We start from the raw sequence: 6,179 nt of genomic DNA, 5'->3' as shown, positions 1-6,179 counted from the left end.
AGTGTGGGGTGGTGTTTGTTTATCGCACCCCCACAAACAAACACCACCCTTCCCCCTTGTTATTTTATGAAGCTGTGATCCATTCAGGGAAATTCTTGTGATCTTGGCGTTACACTTCTTAAAAGGCACAGACAGACGTTAAGAAGAAAGAACTGTCAAATTCTTACAGGAGCTGATCTACGTTATATTTTTCTGTAGCTGCTCCTTAAGTTTTTTAATCCGATCAGAAAAAAGCCACGCTCCGACTGATGATCTTTTGGTTGTTTATTTTTTATGTAACCACAGAATCGCCAAAGAATCACGGTAAAAAACTAAAGAAAGACAAACAAAATACACTTTTCAACATGCACATTTTACAAAAAAAAAAACCTTTCAAAGCTACAATACAACAAAGCACTATTACCGTGTGCCCTCTGATCACATTTTAAGGAGTTGCTCGTCCATTTTCAATCTTTCCACCTTCTTCCAGCATGTTCTCTGTGTTCTTTTTTCGTTATGCTAATGCTGCCCTACCTGGCTCCTTATGATCCAACGTATGGACAGCGCATGCACAGTCAGTTTTTTTCAGTTCACCACAAGGGATCAGAAATGAGACATAAAATTAAATGTAACCCAAATTAACAAAATAAAATCATTTTTAGACAGCTACAATTTCTATTTCAATTATTTAGTAATGTAGCCCGGTGGTACTTTTAGTTAACAAATAAATAAAGCAGATTTTGGGGATTTCATAGAATAGATTATAATTTTGTGTAAATTATAATGATGGAGTGTTATATTATTTTGTTAAATAATATAAGCAGAAAGAGATAAGATAGATTATTTCCTTTGGTTTAATTTCCTTCTTTAATTATTTCATTGGCTCATTTGTAAGTCCCTCTAAGTAGGCCATTGTGATTGGTTCCTGAAATTTGAGAGGGCGGGAATAAGGGAAAAAGTTCGGGTGAGGGAGGAGAATGTTCGAGAGCGGACAGATTGTTTCCACGCGGACCTATTGGAGATACGGAGGCTTTGATCTTTTGGGAGCAAAGCACCTCACCAGATAGCGGTGAAATCTGAACGGGGAGTTCAGAATAAAGGCTAATTTCTGAGTGAAAAGCGGCGGGTGAGCGCGAAAGCTGGAGACCCGTTTTTTTTTTTCGGATTCGGGATACAGAGCGGGAGTCGGGAGTGGAAGCAGCGGAGCTACGGTGCACCACGCTGGGTCGCATCGACGCGGAGCCGTGGTCTTTTCTCGTCCCACTGGATCCCGTTGGATTATTTTTTTCCTGAAAGAAAAAAACAACAGGCCTGCAACGTTTGTTTTCTTTTGATTGAGTCGGTACCGTGAGTAAACTGGACTGTGTGTATGTGAGTGTGGGCGCGCGCGCGTGCATGAGAAAAGGACTGAAACTATTGTAAAGGTTCAAGATTATATAATTTGATTTCTATATATTGCCTTTCTTTTAAGATAAAGAGTGTTAATCTCTGGTAAATATTTTATTGGTTGAAGTTAGTTAACAATTTGTGTTAGAATCCAGTGTTTTTTCTTTTGCTTAAATATTAAAAAGGGGACATTTTCTGTACATTTCAGGATAACTGGTGCTATTTATTTTCTGATATTTTACGTAATTGGAGTGTTTATATTGTTTGTTGATTTATTTTTATATTATTTGCCAAATTATAATTTATTAAACAATGCCTTTAATTTTATTTGGCTAAATGTTTACCTTTCTCTGGGTCTCTTTCTTTAAATTTTGGACAGGAAAATATTGAGAGAAAAAAGGTGCACCTTATTTGGTATCCACCTACAGAAATTCGAACCCAAGCACCAACCATTCTTACTAACCAACAGAGTGGCTATACGGGTGCTACAGTAATAAATTACAAGGTTTATAATCTTGGAAAAACAAACACACAAAAATGTTTAAATTCCATCAATAACCTAAATTAAATAGCTTAAAGTCCCCCTCCAACTCTATTATTTCTATTATAAAGCGTTCCCAGTGGGCTTTTAACCCTTGTGCTGTCCTTGTGGTCATGTTGGGAGTCGGGTCATCTGGATCCCACAAGACAGTGCGCTGATTTTCACTGGTGTCCCTGGCAGACATGAAATCCTGTCTACCTTCGTCCACTTTTGTCATAGGAGGGACAACACTTCAAGGTAAGGGTAGGGTCATCTGGACCCCCAGAAGATAGCACAAGGGTTAGGGCCACCATCAGCGGCTCTGTAAAATTTCTTGTTTAAAAAATGTTCATATCAGCAAAAAAAAAAAAAAAAAGTTTTAAAGTTAAAACCTTTAACAGCTACACATGAACTCTGCACCACTGACTAACTGTCCTAAATCAGTCGTTAATTAAGGGTTAATGAGACGACCCATCACACGGTGGTGAACGTAGTATTAGATTTTCATGAAAGATTTGTTCATCCATAGATTTCCACATTAACTTCAAGTGCAGGCGCATTAGCCATTAGGCCACAGGAGATAACTGGAGCATTAGCAGTGTCTTAGCCATTTTATCCAAGCATAAGGACGTCCATGTCCGTCTGTAACGCAACAGGATGGCGCTTTGAATGGGCTAGAACAGTGTTTTGGACGCGCAGTTTGAACGCGATAAAACTGCTTTATATACCCGTCTGGGGACAACTTTAGACTGTGATAGAGCATACAATACAGACATTTTCTGACCGTAAATATACAGGTCAGTGAATGCACTGGGACTGAAGTTACCATCCTCATCAATTTTGATTGGTCCCTTGTGTTTGCCCCGCCCCAACGCGGCATAATGGGGCCAGAAATTTTGAAACAGAAATTTTCTGATACAAAAACAAAAAAGAAAAGAGTTTAAACTGCAAAAAAAGATTTGAAACTGAAATTTTGAGTTTTGAAACCTAAAAAACAAAAACAATTGAAGCTGAAAATAATTACGTTTATTTTAGAATAGCAAAAGGTTTTTGACATTTTACTTTTTTTTAATCAAACACCAATATTTTTTTTTATTTGATTTATTTGGCTTTCAAATAACGTTGGCCCAGATTTAGCTCCATAACTGTGACAGTTCTTAATCAATATAGATCGACTCTCAAAACATGGATTGTTCAAATTGCTGATAGGGATTGAGGTTATATATTAAACTAAAATAGAACAAAAGTTTTAGAATGTTATTGATCTCATAACAAGGAAATGATATTATACCATAACTCTGTTGAAAATTGAATAAAACAGACATTACAACGATCTGCAGCCGTATTTTGCCGTTACCATACAACAACTGCTGGTCATGTACACAATGGATAGATGGACTGTTTCATACCCAGGTGTGATGGAAAACGGTCCAAAAGAACTAGCAGACATGCCACTCCTCCCATGAGGCATAAAAAAAAGTCCAAATCTATCAAGAGGTTGAAAATAAGAGGGTAAAGAAACAAAAACAGCTGAAGCAGCTTAAAGCTACAGAAGGTTAACTGTCAGTCGACTGTAGCAGCAGTAAAAAAAGAAAAGAAATTCAGAAACAGAAAATGGTGTATTCTGATCTTACTGACATTTTATGGAATGAAATTCCAGAAGTTGGAAGCTCTTCAGTGGTTTGAGTGATCTCTCTGCTGATGAAGTTTGGAACATATCAGTGCTGAACTGCTGCATGTTTCCTATCATACGAGTGCTGAGATCTCCTTCATTTCTGAACTTCTGACTCTTCATGAGGGAACAAAGCTATCAGATCATCTCTGATGTCTTTCACTGATAAGATTTTTTCTTGAACCGGTTCAGTCTCTGTAGTTGAGATTTCTGATTCTCAGCTTCCTTCTGTTTGGAGGTTTATGTCCAGTAGAGGTTTTAGGTACAGAGAAAAAAACTGTACCAGTAATGGTTTATCTGTTATATCACTGTGTTTGGAACATCCTGAAACATGTAGTTCTTTCTTTTCTCCTCATTCTTTGATTTCTGTCTGTTCTTGATCTGCTTGATGTTTCCTGAATCGTAGAAACAGGAAGTTTGTTGTTTGTTTGTCAAAGTGAGTGAATGAGTGAAATGTTGCTCCATCATGGTGTGTTTGCTGCTGCTGCAGCTCCATGTCTCCATCTGGTGGAGGGAGAGCAGAAGTGCAGCAGCTGATGTTCAGCAGCTTCCTCTGTCCCACACTGCTGTCTGACTGCATTCACCTGAACCTGAGAGGAAACACAAGAGAAGAGCCTATCAGTGGAGGAGCAGCTGATCTGTTAGTGATGATGATGAGAGTTTCCCCTGCAGGTGAAGGCTGGAAGAAGGTGTGTGTGAGCTGATCCAGTGAATCCAGGAGCATGGATCAGTGTGAGGACACACAGGAGGGAGCCCCTCCCTCTAAAAGTACTCTGTTTGGGGAAGATGAGAGCCAGAGCAAAGCTCAGAGGTGAGATGAATCTCTCTAACTGTCCAGGACTCTTCTCCATGTCAGAGCTCAGCACTCACACCAGCAACCGGCATTCTTCACAGGAACCAACCTGGATCTGGATCTGGATCCAGCTGTGTGTCCAACAGGAGCGACAAATCAGAGGAATTTCATCCTCCATTCTTCAAGCCCATCAGTTCACGAGTGGAACAGTAAGTGTTTGTCAAAAACATGCATTAAATTGAACTGAAATAAATGTTTGCAGTGTAACAGTTATCAGAACAATTTTAACAGATCAGTCTGTTCATGATCTGAGTTCAATAGTTCAAACACGAAAAATAATCTGATAAACCTCCATAACAAAATAAATGTGTTTTTATTAAAACAAATGTTTTTCTCCTGAGGTTCCAACAGAGATCTGGATCTGGATCCAGCTGTGTGTCCAACAGGAGTGACAACTCAACGAAATCAATTCCTCCTGTCTACAAGTCCATCATTCCAGGAGTGGAACAGTAAGTGTTTGTCAGAGTTAAAGGAGTCTGGATAATCGTTCAGATGATCAATAGTTTTCAGATGAATGACTTGAGTTCTGGTTCAGTTCTTGATCTCTCTGATCAGACTCTCTTGGATCATCATGTGGGATCAGATCTTTTCAGTTGATCTCCTGAGAGTCTCTGAGATCAGAGATGTTGGAGAAACTTTAAACAGAAATGAATCTTTCAACATTTTTTGATCTGGATAAATGTTTGGATTAGAAAATAAACTGGTTTTTTTTTCAAATTTGTTAATGATAGTTTTTTATAATGTTAATGCTGACTGACAAACATCCACTACATCTCTGAGTCCTCTATTTAGGTAAAAAAAAACAGAGCTAATATTTAATAAAAATTAATCAATAAAGGAATTGGCCTCCAATGATGTCATTATAATGTAGAAATTAAAGTGATTAACTCTTGATTCATTTTGCTCAACTACAAGCTGAGATATATTCTATAGAATCTTTTAACAATGTCTCTCTGATGTTCTTCATAAATGTGTAAAAACGTTATTAATTCATTCAGGTCAGCTGACCCTCCAGAGGTCATTATTATTACAGCAACATCTGTTTCTTTTGTTTTAAAGGATATTTTAATACACTGGATAAATTCAGGATCAACAATTCAATTACAGCCTTTAATTATGTAAATGAAATATCTCTATTTATATAAATTACTGTCAAAATTATGTGTCACTCTGTTAACTAGGTTTTTCTAACCGTTTGTTTATTTGCTTGCTTCTTGTTGCTTCTGCTTTTCAAGATTGTTTTTTCACTTCCTTGATCCAGTGAGCATGAGATTATATCGTTTACTTTTTTAAGTATAAAATTTCAATTTGGTTGAAGAAATATTTATGTAAAAAAGCAAAATATGATCAATCTTTTTGCCCTGTAAGATGATCATGGCCTGGATTAGTTATTAAAAGCTGTTTTCTATGCGGTAAAAAAAAAAAAACATTAAATGTTTCTTTTATTGATTTTATTTTAATATTTAGAACCGATTCCCTGCAAATCAACAACTGTGTTTCATTGAATAGTCATAAAAATGTCTACCAATATTTTTGGACTTTTTATTTTTTTTATTTCTTGTAATATCATTTTATTTTGAAAATAGATTTTCATGAACCAGAAGCTTAGAAATACAAACTTCCGCCCCGTTCAAATTGGTCTGTAAAAATATTGTCTGAAAAAGGTTGGAGACCACTGGAATAAATCAATGCACAAATATTTTTGTAATTGTGAGCAGAGAGGAAAGAATGGAGGAAATGGTTTATTTCAAGCGATCAGGTAATAATAC

The sequence above is a fragment of the Oryzias melastigma genome, unplaced genomic scaffold (genome assembly GCF_002922805.2).
Source record: "Oryzias melastigma strain HK-1 unplaced genomic scaffold, ASM292280v2 sc00316, whole genome shotgun sequence".
Lineage (NCBI taxonomy): Eukaryota > Metazoa > Chordata > Actinopteri > Beloniformes > Adrianichthyidae > Oryzias > Oryzias melastigma.
This window is presented reverse-complemented; position numbering follows the sequence as displayed.